Source organism: Mesoplodon mirus (assembly GCF_964341445.2).
Source record: "Mesoplodon mirus genome assembly, chromosome: 3".
Lineage (NCBI taxonomy): Eukaryota > Metazoa > Chordata > Mammalia > Artiodactyla > Ziphiidae > Mesoplodon > Mesoplodon mirus.
The window spans coordinates 108,452,598-108,473,068 of NC_138978.1; the positions used below are offsets into that span (position 1 = coordinate 108,452,598).

At 49.2% G+C, this 20,471-nt stretch overlaps 1 protein-coding gene across 1 annotated transcript in view; it reads right to left on the reverse strand.

The window, feature by feature from the left end:
• The window catches only part of NGF (nerve growth factor), a 50,544-nt gene extending 41,729 nt beyond the window's left edge, over positions 1-8,815 (reverse strand). The window contains exon 1 of the mRNA XM_082615565.1: positions 8,751-8,815. The gene's annotated coding sequence lies outside the window, so the exon portion shown is untranslated. The remainder of the gene's footprint in view (positions 1-8,750) is intronic.
• Between the last annotated feature and the right edge of the window lie 11,656 nt (positions 8,816-20,471).

Genomic DNA, 20,471 nt, shown 5'->3' on the forward strand with positions numbered 1-20,471 from the left:
CAATGTCAACATTTTAATGGTATCTTAGCCCTGTTGCCCTTACAAAAATATACTGAGAAGGAAGGATGTGATTTGTGGGAACAGAAGCTCCATACAGAGTCACTATACCACCACATTAGGACCAAAGCATTCATCCCGGTCACAAGGCCAGGGAAGGCTGGGATACCTCTCTGATGGTTCTTAGTGACAGGGAGGGGGATGTCTTGGGCCCCTTGGACAATTACTGTCATGATCATGTCTGGGGAACAGAATCACAGAAAGATGGCTATGCAAGCGTGAAATAGGAGAAAGATGTTAGAGAAAGGTAGGGACAAAGATGAGATATGACTGCTGTTGTTTCCTCGCTGGGTTGGCCAGAGAAACAGCCAACCTTAGGGATAGAAACATCTAGGGAAGTCATGGTTCTGATGAGGTTGATTAGTCTCAAAGAAGAAGATAAAGAAGGAAGAGGAGGAGGGGGTGGGGGTGGGGGAAGGAGAAGACAGATGATGCCATTGGCTCTTGCTTCCTGAGGCCTCCTTGGTGGCAGGCACAGTACCAGGCACTTTATACATCTTTGTCACTTAACCTACACAACAGCCCTATGAGGAAGCAATTAGGCTGACCTTACAGATGAGGACACTGATCCTTAGAGTACTTAAGTTACCCAAGATCACACAACTAGGAATCACAGAGCTGGGATTTAACCCCAAGTTTGCCTGGCTTCAGAGCGATGCCCTTTTCTGTACAACGCTGTTGTCTGTGCCAGTAGCTTTTAAACGTTTTTAACCATGACTCACAGTGAAAAAATACATTTTCCATCATGATCCGGTATGCACACATATTGTGTAAATGTATATACAACTAAAATAAAAGTTTCATGAATACCTTCCCTTTCTCCATGCAACGCATATTGATTTTTAAAAATTTACTCTACTTCTTTCTTTAAAAAAAAAAAAAGAGAGAGAGACTGTTGTACTACTTGATTTCACATCCCCCTAATGGGTCTGTAGTTTGAAAACCATTTTCCTTTCCTTTACTCTATGGCAGAGTAACACTTGAAATGTTTTTCAACTTCCTGCTTGATCTTGTTGGATGCTGGGCAGCATCTTTGCTTTGGAGGCAGGCTGCTAATTATGCGCCCTGGACCATCCCTCTGATGAGGGGACATCATTAATCAAATATTTCAGAAATTACAAATCTCTGACAAAGCCGTTCACTTGGAAAAGAGTCAGTCCAGGAAACCATCCAGAAAACATAATCGCTGATCTCAGGCACAGACTAGTAATATTTTAAGCAGTTGATGCATGCTTTCGCAAAAGAAACTATTTTCTCTGCCTTCAGAACCTAAAGGACACATCTGCTCTGACGGGGCAGTGCAGTCACCATCTAACAATAAATGCCCAAGGAAAAGAACAATGCAAGGGGCTGCTGAGACTCTATCACTTCACCATCGAGAATAGTGTTGTCTTTCTCAGTTCTTGGTGAGTACACCCAGGATCTGAAATTAGACTGCTTTGCAGTGTGGTGTGTACGTCTCCACCCTGGTTTAGGATTTGGGGGTGATTTTGTTGTTTCGGCAGCTAGGGGCAGGGACAGGGTTGGCTGAATCAGATTTAGATCATGGAAAGTGAGGTCCAGATCAGGTGGCTTCAGCACAAGTCAGCCTGAGGAGCCGCGGACTCAGTGACTTCACTCCAAGCAATGTGTATGCTAATTGAGAAAACATGTTCCTGTGATGGCCTCATGCAAAAACCCAGATTTATGAATTTTTTTTTTTATTCCTAAGAATTCCTTGAATATTTGCCGTGCGTGTCTATACAGCCTCCCGGAGTACTTTTCCTTCTTATGGAGTCGAGTTGTATTTTTCTGCTGTTGGCCCAGGTCAGGTTTTTAAAGGGTGGCATTCTGACAGAGCAAGCGGGCACATGGTCTCAGGCAGTGGGGAGAAGCAGGAAGAGGTCAGGAGGGGAGAAAAATAGCCTACACCTTCTGTCCTTCTCTTGGGACAGGAAAAGCAGTTGAGGCTCAAGTCCTCAAAAAGCAGCTATTCACAAAGCTCAGTGAGGGGCCTTTCTTCGTGCCTCTGGCCCTTTAATGCCCTCTGGACTGGCTAAACCCCACCCACCCAGCATTAAGACAGGACTCAGGCTCGCTGGGCACTGCCAGTGTTCCAGACTCTGGTCTAAGTAAGGGTTTTCCAGCCCTCCCTCCTGTCACCCTCGCAACCGTCCCCCGAGATCAGCATTTTGAGGCCCTTTTACAGATGAGGAAACTGAAGCTTAGAGGGATTAAGTAATGTGGTTATAGAGCCAACGAGAGGCAAAGCTTGCCTCTGAAGCTAGTTCTATTTTGTGCCAGGGCTGCTTTCATATGATCCTACCCGCGTGCAGGACATCCCCTCCCTCAGGAAGCCTCTCGAGAAAGCACCACGCCATTCAGGCCTCTCTGAGAGCCACACAGCTCGCACTTCTTCACCTAGTTTCCGTTTTGATACTGGTCTCAATTGCTCCAAGTGTGTTCATCTAGATGACAAGACAAAAGAAGCTGCAGACAGATTTTGTTTGGTCTCCACAGGTGTTTTGAAAAGTGAAGACACTATACATTCAAACTCAAAGTTTTGACTCTTTTGGAAAAGTTGGAAGATCTGGCCACATTAGACCTACAAACCCGCAAAGCAACAGACGGCCTGTCCCCTTCTGATGGGCATAACCTCGCTAGTTTACTGCAGTCCCCATCGGCTCATGGCCTTGCCTCATTTATGTTATCTGATGAGCCTCTCTTCACTCTAGAGCCAGCTCCTTGGGCAGGATCATGATTTATATTTATTATGATTCTCCACAGTGCCCAGGCCCCTGGTTAGCATATTAATCAAGATGCTAATTGAGAGAAGGAAAATCAGTCCAGTGGCCTGATGTCCAGTGAGCCTGCCTCCCCGGGGAGGGAGGACTGTTCTCCCTTTAACCACAGGTTATACGCTATTCATCAACAGCTGCCCAGCCACTGACCCTTGGGGTGGGAGAGTGCAAATGCCCGCCTGGCTGCCATAGAGAAATTCACCTCCTCCTCTTCCTTCTCTTGTAAACTTGATAAGTAAGATACATAAAATCCCAAGGAAACAAGTTGTTGGAGGAGGAGTTTGTTATGCGGGGTAAGGAACTGAAACACTCCTAAAGCTGCCAGTACAAATGGCCATTCGCAAGAAATGCCTTATTTAGAGAGCATTACATAACATCTCTGAGATACAAGTCTGAGGAGAAGTTTGCCTCTGAAAGAAAATTGCAGGAGAATATCCATGAGTTTCCTTTTACTCAGAGATTATGAGGCCAAGGTAGTTCGGAAGGTGAAATGTTTGGTTCAAATTCTATCACGATGAGAATGTTCATTACAGAAGGTCAACATATAGGTGGGTAAATTCCTAGAGAAGCTTCAGTGCTTCCAGAAAGATTTCTTCTCCTAGTGCAGCAAAGCTTTACACATACAGAGGCATAAAAAATGCAAAGATGATGTTGTCCGATCTGAAGTGAAAAGCATAAAAGGAGGACTCCCTCAGATCAGTACCCCGGAAGGAGAACACGAGGGAAGGGACTGCGTGTTTGTTGAGTGCCTGCTCCACTGTGTGCCAGGCCTGCGCTGGTGTCCCGTCAGTATCATCTCACTTGACGTGCACAACAGCCCAACAGAGCAGGTCCTACTGTTCTCTCTGTTTCACAGAAGAGGAACATTGGGTACAAGAGATGCCCTCCTGCATCTCTGGTCTCCTGGTGCTCATCTCCTTCCTCCCTGCTCACCTAGTCCAGCTGCCTGCAGGCTGTTAGAGCCCAGCATGACTGCTCCTTCCTTCGAAACCACAAACCAAAGGGAGCCTGCCTCTCTTGGTGCCTCTCATACAATGTGGGAGTTCAACGTATGGTTACTGACAAAGGATGAGGTGATTCACCGCCCAGCCGGGCCTGGTCAGGTCCAGACATGGGACGGCACTTCTCCAGACTGGACAAGTGAGAAACGCAAGTCACTTTAGCCACACATCAGATCCACAGTGATGGGGGGCAGAGACAGGACCTCCCTCCCCGAACCCGGGCTGAGCTCTCATGGCTTCCAGCAAACGGCCCTCCCTGGGCTCACTCGGGAACAGCGTGCCGTGTGCAGACAGATGATATACTCCACCAACCCTGGCTACCGAAGGAACAGCCAAAGGAAATGGGAAAACCAGCCCATCTGTACCAAACAACAAATACTTTGTGGCTATTGGGAGACGATTCCAGTAGTAGTGGATTGTAACTGCCCTCGATGTAGAATAGCTTCTGTGGGAAGTTTGGGCTGTTCATGCCCACTGACTTCGGAGCTAGATCGTTCCACTCTCAGAGCTCTCCACCTGCAGAGGTCCCCACGGGCAATGCCAAAACATCTCTGTCTGCTTACCCCAGTGGGGAATTTTCAGGGAAACCCTGACTGTCTGACTGACTAATACTACCACTAATAAAAAGATGCTCCGTGTGTGAAAGAGGCTGGCCAAACCTGGCCATTCAAAAGGCATTGTCCCTAGTCCCACTTGCCGGATTGCATCATCAGACCAGTCTCAACCTCATTTGGGAATCTCCTTAAGTCTCCAGTGACCACTTTTGGGGGCCTCATTAGGAATCAAATTCAAACTCTGCCAGTTCTACTGCTTTGGTAGTTTTCTCTCTTCTACTGCTTGGGGGTGAGTAGTAAGCAATTATACCCTCCAAAGTCATTGTTCGTTTTAGCCGTTTGCACTATGAATAACCAAATGGTCCTATTTTTTTGTCCTCCAGGGAGACCTTGGGGCAGAGGAAAGGATACGTGAGAATAAACCCAGGGCTACAAGCACCATCCCTCCAGCGTAGCATTGCTAGCTTCCTTTTTCAATCAAACGTCACGTTATTGATTCCCATTTATTCTCACAGCTTGGGCACTGTTGTATTAATTTGATATCAACATGTGCCCATGTTGTATGAAGTGCTCTCAGTGCCGGGGAGGGTTCTGCTTCCTTGTTCTCTCATTCAGAGCAGGGACCTCCTGGTGCCAGAGTGTGATCCATTTAGTAAAGGAGAGAAGGATTTCCTCCCAGTGCTGTGGACACCCGGGGCAGGCAGTCTGCCTGTGTTTTTAATAGCATATGGCAGAGAAAGAAGCTGCCATGCTCTAATACCACCCATTCCTTCTCCCCACTCTTTCTGGTTTTCTTTTCATGTGGGTCATTTGTAGTCACAGTCCACTGACAAAAGCAAAGGATGGTGCCCAGCGGGACCACAGCCCTGCCAGCGGCTTCCCGGAGCCTGATATGCTGGCTCCTGGAGGATGAAGCCCAGGGCTGGACCTCTGAAGCCCCAGTTCAATGATTAAATAATAGATGACCCGAACATAGGGCCTGAAAGAAAAGTCCTTACTGGTAATTGCCAAGGGACTTCTCAACCGGGAGCAGTATTATCCTTTTAATAAGCATTTAGCCATATATGGGGGGAGGGGATTTGGGGTTGCCACCATTTCTGTCATTTTAGTAGGTGAGGTAGGGATACTAAACTTCCTGCATTACATAAATAGGTCATCCTCAACCAAGAATCATCCCCAAATGCCAATAGCCCCATTGAGAAACACTGTTAACCCATTACCCTTGTCCTATAGATTGGGAGAGTGAAGGCTGGGAAGTTTAGTGACTTGCTCAAGGTCACAAAGCTACTTTCCCTCCTGTCTTATAATTCAGGAAACTACCACAGGAAGTTTCCCCAAAATACAGGAGAAAAATATCAAGAGATCATTTCAATGTGATTCCTATTGAGGCCAATAACCTATAGAAAGTCCTCCAAAACATGGAAAGTAACCCATAGAAGAGTAATGAAAAAATCTACGACGCTTTTTTATTGTATGTTTTCATTATTCTCATCTTGGCCAAATTTTGTGTCTCAAGGTCTATCATCTCAGCTTAAATGGTGACAGTTCCATCCCTGTGCACAACCAACCAAAAGGTCAATGACCTCAAAGCCTGAGCTTCTCCAGCTGCATTTCTGCCTCAGGGCCAGCCCGATTTTACTGCTATTTGGAGTTAGGATGTTAACGGTCTCCCCACTGCCAGGAAGCAAGATCCCTAGTAAAGGGTTGGGGAAGGGTCTTTCATCTCCATTTACTTACTAGAGGCCACCATATGCTGTTCTGTGAAACTGGTCTATCACAGAGTTGATTTCTCAGGACCGGCTGAGCCTGGGAGCTGTCAGTTTAGCTGATGGTTTGCAAGATCAGAGGTGCCAGTCAAAGAAAGAGAAGCCTTCTGGGGACATGGGTTATTTGCTCAGAGATATAGAGACTATATATGAGTCCTAGGCAAGCTTTCCACTGCCTGCTGAGAGCAGAGAGGAGTTTTCCTGTGGCTCCAATGCAGTTGCCACTGAAATAAGGCACTCCACGAATGTGCAGCAGGAGTGTTCAGCACTCACTTAAAAGTAAAGTTGTGCGATTTTCTCATCAGTTTAATCTCAGTAATGATGAGAAACTTCCCTCGGGCTCCAGCCTTGCCCTGCCATGCCCTACCCTCCCTGCTGATGTCGGCAGCTGGGGCCCCCTTCCTGGCCACTGCGCAGATTTCTCCATGGAAGAGGAGAGTGTGAGGCCTCATCCCTTGCTCCCTCTGGCCCTCTGGGTGGGGGAGACGTGTGGTGGGTGATAGGAGAAGGTGGGAACCTCACTCCTTGACAAAGGTTAAGGGTATGGAAAGAGTCACCAGGCTGCCCTGAGTAGACCCAATTTTCCAGTTCTCTAGTGGGTCTGGGCTGCTTTGGGGTAAGAGGGCTGTCCAGGGATGGCGTGGCACCAGCAGCTGGCTGTAAAATCCTCTGAGGTACTCCTACAGTTGTGTCAAAACATGTGTCCCTGGGGCCCAGAGACCTTGGTTTCCCATTCCTGGTGCCTCCTAACATTTTTGCCTCAAGACTGCCCTTTTTCCCACCTGCACAAAAACACTGGGAAAAGCATATGGGGGAGGAGTTGACAGCATGTGATGTTAACCCCAAACCCCTTCAACGACCCAAGTTTGAGGAGAGTTCATTTCCTCTGTGAGTCAACACCAGCAGGGCCAGTCTCAGCCCCCAGACCACTCTCACTCACCCCGCTCCCCCAGTCCTCAGTTGCCTCTGAACCTCTGGGAACATAGCCCATAGTGGATTGACATTTGGGTTGCCCGGACTGACATACAACTTCTTCCACAGAAGAGACCCTTCCACATCTAATGTAGTCATTCTTCAGTAGCTCTTCAGAAGGGGAAAGTTTCAGACATTCGATAGGAAATTGTAAACACTGCACAAGAAGAGCTGGCAGGGCCCAATGGCTGCTGCCTTTCTGTATGCTCTGAGAGGGAGAAATAGTCCCCTCCAGCAGACTTAACTGACAACTTCAAGAGTTTGAAGACCCTGGAGAGGAGATACTGGTGGGCCCTCCACTTCCATTTCTGAATTTAAGAATGCAGCTGGCAGTGCACATGTGGGGGGAGGAGGGGGCTGGCTGGCAATGGGTGCGCCCAGAGGATGGAGCCAAGACAATTAATCAAGTGTCTTTTCTCCAGGACTTCCACTGGCCTCAGAAAACAGAGGGGGCAGAGATACCCAGGAGAGCCCTATTTTGGTTTCCAGCTGGGAACATGCACTGAGTTTTCCTTAATACCCATAGCACCCAAAGGCTTTGCAGTAATACACTTTAATGCATGAAAGACCCATAAATTATCCTACAAACTGTTACAACTTCCAACCTGGAACAACTTGGAAAAACCAGCCTAGCAAGCAGGCTCTTTTTTAATCTCTCAAGTCACAAGAGAAGAGAAAGTTCAAGCAGAATACACCTTCCATGAGAATCTCAGAGGTTTTTTGTTTTTTGTTTTTTGTTTTTGTTTTTTTTTTTTTGGAAAGGGAAAGGAGAGTTGTAATCAGAATGAAGCTGCTTGTTTCCGATGGCTCAAAGATGCCGCTCCTTGACCCCAAGTCCTCTCCCTCCCCTGGGTCTTTGTCGCTTGGACCCAAGTGCTGCCCGCCCCACCCCTCCATGACAGCTTCTCCCACACCTGGCGGCAGACAGCTGGAGGTGAGGCGTGAGACCCACGTAGCAGGACCTTCCATGGAGGTCCCTTGGCGAGCAGCCTTCCCCTATCAACCCCTGGGGCCCTCACTCGAGACTCCCAGCCCTCTAACGACTCGCGGAGGAGCCCAGAGACCCTTGCTCCATTCCCTGCACCAGGTCCAGAGCCCCCTGCCCCGCTCGTCCCCTTACCTGGGGACAGCGTAGCGCTCGCTCGGGACTCGGCGCACACCCCAGCCCCCGCGCGCCGTGCACTAGCCCTCCGCGGCGCAGACCACCACTCCTGCGGCCCCAGCGCGCTCGCAGCCCGCGCATCCCTCTCGCCACGCTCTTTCGCTCTCCCTCACTTGCGCGCTGTCCCCGTCTAGCTAGTCCCCGGTACCGCCGCGCGGCGACTGCAGGCGCCAGGGTTGCCTCCCAGACTTCGGGCCATCGGGACATCGGGAACTCCACGACCTGAGAGAGCGCTGCTCCCCACGACTCTCCCGCCCGCCGAGGCTCCCGCGCTCCCGCACCCACTGGGGACGCTCCTCTCATGGCCGCACTTCAGCCCGCGGAAGCCTCGGGGAGTGCCCGGAGATCTCGCCAGACCGGGATCCATGCACACTCTCCCCAGGAGCCCAGCCACGCCGGCCCGCGCCCGTGCCCGCGCTGCGCCCCTCTCGGGCTGGGCTCGGGGCAGCCTGACTCACCGCTGCGCTCCCCTCTGGCTCCCAGCGCTCTCTGCTGTGCCGGAGCGCCGAGCTGCTCTAACACAGGCTTCTTGAATTCTTAGCCCCTCCTCCCGGACTCCTGAGTCACCCACTCCAAATCCTTTCCCCCACTCCAACCCTTCCCGGCTCCAGCCCCGCACCTGCTCTGGCCAGGCGGAGGTGCCCGCCAGTAGGGGATCCTGGGGACGAGAGATCGATCTCTCCCAGGAGGGCCGGCTCGACCCAGCCAAGAAGGGGTTCAAACCTCCAGAGGTCAAAAGGAAACGCACGAGGGTTGGAGGGGCCGCGCGCAAAGCCCGGCTGGCCAGGGATTTTCTGGGGCACCAGACTGTGCTGGTCTCGCTTGCCAACGGGCCAACAAGCTGAGGGTGGGCTGAATCGCCCGGCCCTCCCCGCACCTCCCCGCCTTTCCCTCCCGCGTCGCCTGCAGCCAGCGACTGGAGCAGGGCACGGGAGTGTCTGCCGGCGTCGTCCGTGCCCTAGGCTTCAGCTGCTCCTGGCAGCCAAGAGAGTAAAAGCCCAGAGACCCCTTCTCCCGGGACACCTCCTGTCACCCTGGGAGAAAAGAGCACCCAGGGGAGCTTCTGGAGATACAGGTGCCGGGGCTTCTCTGACACGAGGGTGGACTGTGGCTCCAAGAACCAGAACCAGCTAGAAGACCCTGGGGGTAGGGGCAAGTCCTGCGTAGGGACGAGGGGCAGAGGCCTTAGGCATCAGCACCTAGAATCAGAGCATTAACTTAAGGCCCTGACTCCGGAAGTTTCCTCCCAGGGGTCCCCCATCCTTCTGAAATTCTAGACAAATTTGTCTGGCTGTGTGTGATGTATGCACTTTTCTGGGTAGAGGGTCCGCAGCTTTCATCAATTTTGCAAGAGTTCTGTGACTCTAAAGTAACCTAGGCAGAGAGCCTTCTGCTTCACCCCAAGCCCTACCTAAATTCTGCTTTTCTTCCACCATCCATACTTTCAGTGAGGTGGGATCTCCTAGATTGCCCTCTGAAATTTCTTGGGTTCCATGGATACAGACCTTGATGGGGGAACTTGTCTGACCCATGGCCCATACTAGCAAGGCAGAAATACCCCTTAAGTCAGATTTCTACCAAATATGAATCATTAATTTTAATAATGTTCTGGGGGATTTGTGGGTCTTTGAAAATTCATACCACCATCCCCTCTGGTGTTGAGCTTGTAGATGTTTTTCTTCACTTCTTCCTTGAGCAAATTGCATGCTGAACCCCTATACTGTGCCTGAGTCAACAAGGGAAGAAGGCATGAAGGGAGAGAGAGAGAGGGAGAGGCCCAGTCTCCCTTTATGGGTGAAGCCATGGCAGCACAATTAAGGTGAAGGTCACTCTCAGGTGCCAGGGTTTAGTGAGGCACAGGAGTTCCCGCTCTAAGTCCAAGAGTGGCACTTGTCCCCCAGTGGAGGGCACTTGAGCAAGGTGAGTCCCTGCTTAGACACTTGACACAGATTGGGCTGAGGTTTCCGCTTCTTTCTGTTTTCGTCTTTGCTCCCATACCTAAGTTCACCCACTTATGTATGCTCTAGAAGGATGAGGTAGGAGAAAACCCCAGACTTGGAAGGGAGCTTTAGGTTTGATATGACCTCATTATTTCCCAGCAAAGCCTCATCCACTTGAGTTGCTGAGATACAAACTGGTAGAGGAACACACTTCGGAGGTGAGTGTAAGTGACCAGAGCCACCATGAATGGCCCTTTCTATAGAAGTAGCATCAGAGTCAGGGTGATCCATTAGGAAATTTATCATCGTCAGTGAAACAAAGGAATTTCCAGACCATAGGACAAATTCATTCATCAATCATGTTACTTATAAACTTGTTTGAAAGCACCAGCCCTAAGCCTTACATAATAGCTGTCCAAGAATTTAGGGATGAAGTTGAAAATTTTAGAATAGCAGAGTATTTGGTTGTTGAATACAGAGCTTTTATATGTGTCCTTGTGGTATCACCCGGAAGGATAAAAGGATTTGGGGCACTTGTGGTTCTTTTCCATGAAGTGTGTAAGAGGGAAATTTAAAAGTGATGTAAGCAGGATATAAGCCTGGATACCCCCTCAGCAAATTGTTGATCACATTCTGATGGCACATGTTGGTTTAATAAGTGCTCCTTTCCATCCCTGAATAGCTCCGTTTCTGTCCCTGAGCTTTTAGGATCTTGAGTAAATTATAACACATAAATAACAAACACACACTCCAAAGATTGATTATTGGGCGCCTACTGTGTGCCAAGCCCTATAACATGGCCATGGTACCTGATCAGAGAGCTTGTGGCTCTGGATTCATGGCGGCTGGATTATTAGATCCCGGCCATGTTTATCACCATCTCTCCTGGTCCTAGCACGAGGCCTGGTGCACAGTAAGCATTCGGTGAATGCTTGTTGAATCCAAAAATGGTCAGAGCCATTTGTGGCTGTCAGACAACCCGTCCACACTGGATTGGTTTCCAGCAGGTTCCAGGTCAGACCGGCCTTGGCACAGAGACGTATAGCCAGGTGTCTCTTCTCTTGCTTCTTCCACATTCACGAAGGGCCCAAACAGAAATGTCTTCCTCCTGGCTCATTGAGACAAGGACTTTAAAGCCTGGACCAGCTACACTTATAGGAATGAAAGCAGCGGAGAGGGCAGCGGGCAGAAGGAATGGTGCAGACAAGCAGAGGGTAAGACTGTATTCTGTACTAGATTTTCTCGAAAGCTTTTTATCCAGAGTGTGAAAATAACCAGCAGCTGATGCATTTGCTGCCTTGGAGGACAGATTTTGGCATGTGCAGTAATTGTTGTTATTTCTGAGGATTCAGACGCCTGCAGCCATTGAGTGCCTCATCCACAGCAACACTCAGCCTAGCACAAAGCTCCTGCCTCTCCCTTGCTTCATTCCAGAAGGCCAGGACAAGGTGCACATGCTATTTAACACACCAGGAGCCTCAGCAGCGGGCTACCAGTACTGATGGAATCGCCGGACCTGCTTGCAATACGTGTGAAGCAGAAATATTGTCCCAGTTGCTGGAGGAAGTGATAGCTTCAGTTCAAAGATTTTTTTTCCCCTTTCTTCTAATCAGAGTGGAGAAAAACTTCAGAAGAGGAAATGTTTTATAATGCTTAGTGAGATGACATGGTTACAAAATGACAGAGAGGATCAGTCATTTATGCAGGAGGACGCAATTCTGGAAGGACAAGGGTGCAGCCAAGTACAGATGGCCAGGGTCAGGACCGGAATTCAGGCCTCTTGACTTCTAGGCAAGTCTTCTTGATACCACACTTTCTGAAAGCGGCTGAAGGAAAGAACTCCCATCCCCGGCCTAAGTGGGGAGGCTGGTAAAGGAGTGAAGGAAGGCCGGGTGCAGAGAACACTGCAGTCGGTGGCGGGGGGGTCCCCCTTCTCTTCTGGGGGACCATCCCTGCGTACTCACGGGCCTCTCTCTGACATCTCCTTTCTCCCTCTCTGATATCTTCAATTGCCTCATCTCTGCAGGTCCCTTTCCTTTTGCTTGTGAGCGCTCACTTGCCTCTTCTCTCCTAAAGAAACCGCTGGCCCTCCTGCTGCCGAACCAGTGGATTTCTCGACTTTATTTACTACCAAATTGCTCAACAAAGTCAGCGAGGCACCCACCATCTCCTTGGTTCCCCTTAACTTCCTGAAATCTGGTTCCCATCTTCTTCCCCTTCCCTTCCCTTCCCCCTACTGAACTGATATTTTCTTCTTCAAGGTCACCAGTTGCAATAATAACACGGCAACCAACATGATAATGGCAGCATTTATTGGGCCCATCCCTAGTTTCAGGTCCTGGACAAGGCCTCCTCTGGCCCAATCAGTAGGTACCATCTGTTTGTAAATAAGGAAGCTGAGGACCTAAGAGGTAAGTCTCTTGCTCAGCATAAGCCAACAGCTGAGCAGAGATTTGACCCAAGCCTGTGGTGCTCTTGCCGTTAGACCCCATGCCTCTTCCTCCTTTCAGCCGAGTTCAGCAGACTTTGCCAGTCCTCGGCTTCCTCTCCGATGACCTCCGACATCATCACTTTCCTTTCTAGGCTTCTGTGACTGCGTCCTGCCTTAACATCTACCTCCCTGATTTCTCCGTCTGCCCTCAGAATGCACATGCCTCCCATGGCTCAGTCCTGGACTTACATTCTTTCCCATGCATCCTCTTCCAGGTGTTCCCTCCTCGTTTTATGATTCCACCCCTACTTCAACTCTGACCTCTCACACATGCCCCTCAGTCACTGACGTTTTGAGTGTCCCTAAGTGCCAAGTGCTACCTGGGTTCTTGTTTTAGACCACATGCACGAGCACTAGCAAGGGCCCTGTTGCCATTCCCCCTGCACCCTCTGCACCTCCACCCAAAGTCTTTGTTCTTAACTCAACCTGCAGCAGCCTGGAGGCTCTCATCCTTGGAACCAGTCTGAGAACCTAGCTGGGCGCAGAGCGGTGGCTCTTCTCCAGCGGGGGCACCGCAGTCCAGGAAAGCTACCAGCTTGGAACTGGGAGGATTTAACTCCTCGAAGGTCGTGCGACCTTGGGAGAAAGATCTATCCTCTTTGAGCCATAATAAGTATAATTACTTATAATTATATAATTAAATAGATTAAATTAATTTCTGAGCACCTTCTATGGGCCAGTCCTGTTTTAGGTGCTGGGGATTGAGCAAGTGAACGAAACAACCTCTCGTCACGTGGAACTGAATTTCTAGAAAGCTGCTTCTCCCATCATTAAATAGTTACTCAATATACAATATATACCAGGCCTGTAAAAATAAAATTGTGATTTAGTTGAGCTTGACTTGGAAAGAAGGCTGAGACAGATGAAACAGGCCCTGATCTCCTTAGGTGCAGAGTCTAGCGAGCCTCCTAGTGGATCGGAGTCTCTCCTCTGCTCTCCTGATGCCAACAGCTGTGGGCCTCCAACTTCCCAGACTGGTCCAGCTCTGTCCCCACAAGGGCCTCCAATGACCCTATGGCCACCACGTGGACAGCCCAGATCTCGTCTTCGTGGGTGCTGTGTTCAGACAGCTCTGAGGCTCTCCCCTTCTCTCCCACTAGGGCGAGTCCTCAGTGCTACTCAGGAGCCCCCACAATACTGCTGCTGCTCCAGAGTCTGCACCCAGGTCCTCATTCCGCAGCCCCCACCAACCCTGGCATCAGGCATTCCTACTGGGGCCACTGCAGAGATGCCCCTGGGGCAGGGCCCCCTAAAGATCAAATTCTGTCTGTACAGCATCGCGGCTGCTCTTTCCCACCACGTGGTGCCATGCTGACAATTAGTGATCTGTGATACTGAGGCACAGGCAGGAGCCTCACGCCCTCTTTGTAATGCTCCTATAGAGGAATCTGGGCTGGGTGGCTCTAGGTCACCTCAGTGGTCCAACTCAATGCATTTATTACAGTCCTGGGCAGGATCTGTGTTAGGTACAAGGAAACAAAGATCAAGAAGTGTTTCCTGCCATATAGGAACTTGCTATCCAGTGGGGAAGCAAAATGTAAACTGATAAGATACATCCCAGGGAAGATATGGAAGCTCAGGGGATGGAGCACTTGACCAACTTGGAGCTTCAGAGACTCTTCATTATTGTCCATCTCAGTAGCATAAATTCCATATTCCTTAAAGCCCTGTGTCATCTGGCCCCTTGTGCCTCTTCACCTTCCCCTCTTGCAGCTTCCTTTACTTTTCTACAGCTCCAGCCTTAGTGGCTTTTTTTCAGTTCATTTAATAAGCTGTGCTGGCACCTCTGGACCCCATATTCCTTTTTCAGTGCTTCAAAAACTATCACTCCCCAAGCTCCATCATGCCCATTTCACTTACTTTGAGACTCATCTCTCAGAATCTTAGATGACATTTCTAATGAGGTGCTTTCCTTGATCCCCCAAGTCAAGACCAGGTGCTCTTTCTAGGTACTTCTGAGGCATTCTGTATTGCACAGAGCAAATGCTTGAATATATGTAAATGAGCTAATCTTTGAAGCATGAGTCAGAGCCAGGGAAGAATGTTGGGAAGCACATCATTTCAGATAGAAGGAAAACTTGAACTAAGGTGTTCAAGTGTGAAACAGCATGGTGCGTGAAGGAAGCTGCAGTTGGTTCAGAATTAGTGGGGCACGAAATGGCAGGAGACGAAGCTGGAGGAGTCACAGGTGAGGTCAAGGAGACTGTGGATTATGGAGGGTAAGACCAAGTGCAGGGAGGCCCCCCCGGGTCTGTAGTCATTCCCAGGCAAAATGGTCATTCCTCAATGTCATCTGTCATGAGGAGGGAGGGAGCTGGGGTATTTACCCTCCAACCTCCATTCAAAATTGGTTGAAGGCTCTTTTGGGGGAGGGGAGAATAGTCCCCCACCACTAGTAGTTTGCCTCCTTTACTCATTTGAACACACTCTTGCAGCCAGAGAAAACCCCCAGGTACTTGCAGAAAAAGGCCATCAGCATGACCCTCGATAGTGAGATTTGAGGCACTGATGGCACCAGTACCTCATGCTACACATTCTTAGCCTGATGCTCCAAAGTCTTCCATTTCTCTCCTCCCAGTCTGCTCTACTTGGATTGAAACATAAAGTTCATATCCAAGTGAACAACCACGATGACGCCTGAGCGGGGAACTGGGAGCTAAGCATGAGAGGAGACACGTTCAAAATAAATGCAGGGGTAAGCTTGTCAGGACGTGGAAATGGTTGGATGAGGGGATGAGGGAGAGAAAGGGGTGTCCTGGATGTCCCCTGGCTTCCTTATTTGCCTGACCAGGTAAATGTTTGTGCCAACTATGGAGATGGTGTCAGTGATGGAGCCTGTGGGTGGCTGGGAAGCAGAGATCTTCAGTTTAGGATCTGGGGGGACCTGTGGAACACTGGGGGGCATCTGTGCAACGTGAAAGTCTGGAAGTCAGGAAAGATGTCAGGGCTAGCAGTCTCTGCCCATTGCATGCAGGCTGTATGGAGCCAGAGGCATTATCCCAAAGTCTCTACTGAGGACTCCCTCCCTCAATGCCATACTCTCATTCCTCTACCATATTGGCACCAAACCAACTCTGGGGCATCTCCCAGAGGCCTGAGCCCAAGGAAATAGGCCACTTGCTCCAATATTCTCTGGTTCTTTCCTACCCGTTTCTGTAATACTCACCGCCACCTTTAGGAGCAGGCCCAAGAGTGAGGGAAAATGAGGACCCTGGCCAATGATCACCTGGCCTGGCCTGTCTTTCCCCTGCCCATTCTCCTCTGCTGGGCTGAAGGGAAGTGCGTTTTCCTCCTCCTTTCCTCAGCCAGACCTCCTCTTAGGTTACACTCTGGGCTCTCCCCTCCTTAGGCCTATAGTGAAACTCTGTGATCAAGAGCTCTAAGTCTGGCTCTTGATATTTTAATGGGAGCTTAAGGAATTCAGAAACCACCCCCCACCCCACTTTTTTGACTCTGAGAATGGTTGGCTTTCAAAACCATTGTCTTGCTATGAACTCAAAAATCCTATTCTGGATGTGGAAAGCTGAACATTGACTCTTTCTTTCTCTTTGCATCCCAGCTGCAACAATCCCAAAAGTCTCCTATGAAAACCACATGCCACTGGAAGAATGGGGGAGATTGAATACTGGGAATGCACAAGAAAGTAGATATACACATCCTTGTTACACTCATACAATAGGCAACAGTCTACCATCCCCACTAAACTATAAAATCCTAGGAACTGTCAATTCCTAGTACCCATAACACCTGGAGTATAGTAGGTCCTCAGACAGAGGTCACACAGCTAGCAAGTAACTAACCTAGTCTGTGAGCTCCAAGACCCATGCCCTCAGCATTGCATCTTACTGACTAGTATTTGGAAAAATTCTTAAAGAACCAAGACTTAGGTATTTAAAATCATGTTTTGTCAGCATGGTAGAAGCTAAGAAGACTGTAGACCATTCAGGTGTGCTGGCTCACTTAACAGTTTAATCCCACCATGACACTGGCCATGCTCCCTTAGCCCCACTCAGTCCCGGGCTGTATTCCTGTTAAGTAAACAGCAGTTTGGGAGCAGCAGGGAGTTCCTGGGATCCGTTTCCGGTACTGATGGTGTGCCTGCTGAGATGCTGAGAGGCAGTAGATGGGGGACATGCATCACCCCTGCAGGTAGCACCTTTTTTTAAAAAAAATTTTATTTATTGATTTATTTTTGGCTGCTTTGGGTCTTCGTTGCTGCGCGCGGGCTTTCTCTAGTTGCGGCGAGTGGGTGCTACTCTTTGTTGTGGTGCGCAGGCTTCTCATTGCAGTGGCCACTCTTGTTGTGGAACATAGGATCTAGGCATGTGGGCTTCAGTAGTTGTGGCACATGGGCTCAGTAGTTGTGGCTTGCAGGCTCTAGAGCACAGGCTCAGTAGTTGTGGCGCATGGGCTTAGTTGCTCTGCAGCATATGGGATCTTCCCCGACCAGGGCTCGAACCCGTGTCCCCTGCATTGGCAGGCGGATTCTTAACCACTGTGCCACCAGAGAAGTCCAGGTAGCACTTTTTTGACAAGGGTCTTGGTGCCAGCAGGACTTCACTTCTGCCAGACTGTGAGCCTGGCAAAACTTGCCTCCATCTGAGGGACCAGTGATTGCCCTTAGGTTTCCATTCTGCTCTCAGGAAATGGCCTGGGATAGTCACTGGCCCTGAGCTGAAAGGGACTGAAATGCTGAAATGCATTGGTGTTCTCAGGGGTATCTGCATTTCAGTGGGCAACAGAACTGGCTTAAGACATGGCAGAGCAACTTGTAACTTGGGTGAAGGGACATTTGAAGGAACACTGGATCTGGGGGGTGCGGGGCACTGAAATAATTTCTCGTTTGTTCATGGACAGATGTATTGACATCCATGGATCATGCTTTCTCTGGTATCTGGGCCTTTGCACATGGTCTTTCCTCTTCCTGGGACATTTTCCCTGCTCTGTGTCCCCTTCACTAGGCTGACCCTGCCTTGTCTCTGAGGCCTCAGCGCAGATATGACTTTGGAGGCAGCCTGACTCCCCATTGTGGGGTAGGGTCCTCCCCTGTGGCCCCATCACCCCCTCTGATTGTGCCTCTGCAGCGTCTGCACTGGATTACAAAGGCCTGCCTGCCTGTTGATCTCCCTTCTCTCTCCCTCAACAAGCTTCTCTTGGTGGTGGCAGGGGCCGTGCCATCCCCAGCACCTACCACAGTGCCTGCACACAGTAGGCGCCCCATTTTTCATTGTTACTTAACTGCATGTTTACACACATGCTTCTCAATTCTTCATTTGCCTTTCTGTGGATGTAAGTGGAACACGCGTAACCACAGTTTCTTTCTTAGCTTATACCTTTCCCCAAGAGAAGCAAAAAACCCCTGAGCTTTAAAACCCAAAAGATCTGGGTTCACAATTCCAGTTCCTTCACTTATCAAGACCCACACATGTAAATTAAAATGAGGCCCACCTATAAGGCATAGGAGGGGCTCTGTTTAGCAGGTGCTCAACACAGACTTGGGTGCATCGCCCCCTCCACCGCACCCGCATGCACACACGCCCCGTGCAGACGTGTCCCACTCATGCACGCCCCACACGCCCTGTCATGGGCTGAGCTGGATGGATCGTAGCAGTACGTGCAAGAGACCAAGGGAGGTTTGAGTGACCACCACAGGGTTAGAGAAGGAGGGGATGCCAGATGCTACAGGACAGCGAGGGGCCAGGATGCAGACCGGAACTCTTCTTCTCCAGGCTCCCTGCTCCTCTGGGCGGTGGGATGTCCTCAAGCTGTCTTTCCTCCCTCATTCCGCAAACCTGCAGAGCTTTTTTTTCCCAGGATGGAGATTCATTTATCGGCATTCTAATTTTAAAAGTTCCCCATGTGCAGAGCTGACTTTGATCTTCAGCAGGAGTTTATTTCTTCCTATTAGCATCACATTATACAATCTCTGACAGATTAATCACAGCTACTGTTGTACTGTTTATTCTACACACTGGATAATTTTACTTTCAAAATGCTATTTTAATTAAGAAGGAAGTACATGAGGGGAAGGCATTGTCCTGACAGACAGGCTTCTGTGATCCCACAGAGCAGGTGTATGCCTGCAATGCAGTGTCTCCAGCAAGGACTTCAGGTCCCAACCCCAGGGAGGAAGTCAGTCCTAGGCTTATAGGATGTCAGAGGAGGACTGGGAAGATCTTGGTTAGATATTTTTCTGAGAAATTTTCTTCTTTGTCTTTTTTGGATAGTTTGCCTTTGTGTTATATAAAATAAAGAATGTGATTGATGTTTAATAGAAGACTGTATTGGCATAAGGGTTGGGCCTGTGGCCTTCAAATTTCCTTTATCCTAGGACGGAGTCCAGCCTGCCTCAGCCACTTACTACCTCTGTGACCTTGGGTGAGTTTCTTAACCTCTCTGAGCATCAGATTCCTCAGAGGAGGAAGAGAAGGAGGGCACATGGGAACACTGGGAGGTTTAAACAAGACAATGGAGGGAGGGCACTTTGGGATGTTCCTTGGCACAGAGTGAGTACTCCGTGAAGCGATCATTATTTGATTCCACAGATACATTTCCTTCTTCTCAGATGAAGCTGGGATGAGAGGGGGGGAGACGCAGACTTCACCAACTTGACAGTTTTTCAGAGGGCCCCCCCTGGTTTGGAAAGAGTAGCCACTTTGAAACCACAGAATCCAGAAACACATTTCAACCTCACCATTTACCCTCAAGTTCTGGACCTAGAGCCAGATACCAAGTGGGTTGGAGCAGCAAGTTCATTTTTTCAGAAAGGAAAGCATTTTGTGGTGAGGGGAAAAATACTTGCACAAGAGGCCTGAGAAGAAAGGCTCTGATGTGAAGTCATCCCTCTGGATTGAGATGAAATAAAGAGCTTCTTTGCTACCAAGGTCTTAGGATGGAGCAAAGAGCTGGTTTAAACTCTGCATCTGATGTGTGCTTTGGTGAAGCTAAATCCTTGTTAAGTCATGCAGTGTCAATGCCAATATCATACTGTCAGACCTGATTGGTGTGATTAAGGTGATGAGGAGGCCTCCTTAGCCCCCTTGGAAATGAGTCTACGTTGTCACAGAGGAACGGCAGTTGCTGAAGGACTCTTATCCCCGTGATAGAACCTAGGAGCCATCAGGGCATGGACCAAAAAGCTACAGAAATGAAAAAAAAGAGAAAAAAAAAAAAACCCTAAAATCTCTACAGGATAAAACCATCTTTCCCACGTGGAATTCTATATTAGGTCCCATCAGAATAAAGTTCAAGGGGCAACCACACTTCTTTTGCTGTGTTAGAATCTTGTCATTTCAAGTATTGAGCCCTCTGAGATCAGGTATGCAGCGTTTTTCATCTCTGCGTCATTGGCAGATCTGAGTACTCACAGTACCTGGCAGAAATTGAATTCAGTAAAATTATTCCAAGAAATGGGCCATTGTTTGGGGTCATTTGCTATTGAAAAATCTTTGTTGTAATGGGACTTAAATACTGTTCTTTAATAACAGCTGGGGTCTGTTGGCGGGGAATAAAGGTATAAATGGGGTAGTAACAGAAGACAGCACATATGGCATTGTCATTAGTGGGATTTAGAATGCAGTTAATATATGAAACAGGCCGTGTGTCCAGAAGCAGCACACGAAGTCACATCGTTCCATGTGTGGCTTTAGCGATCTTTCCAAAGTCCTAGCACATGTGCAGGGAAAGGCAAAATTGGTTTGCGTTGGAAGAAAGGGAAGTTTACCCAGGACATCAAGTGCAGTATTTGT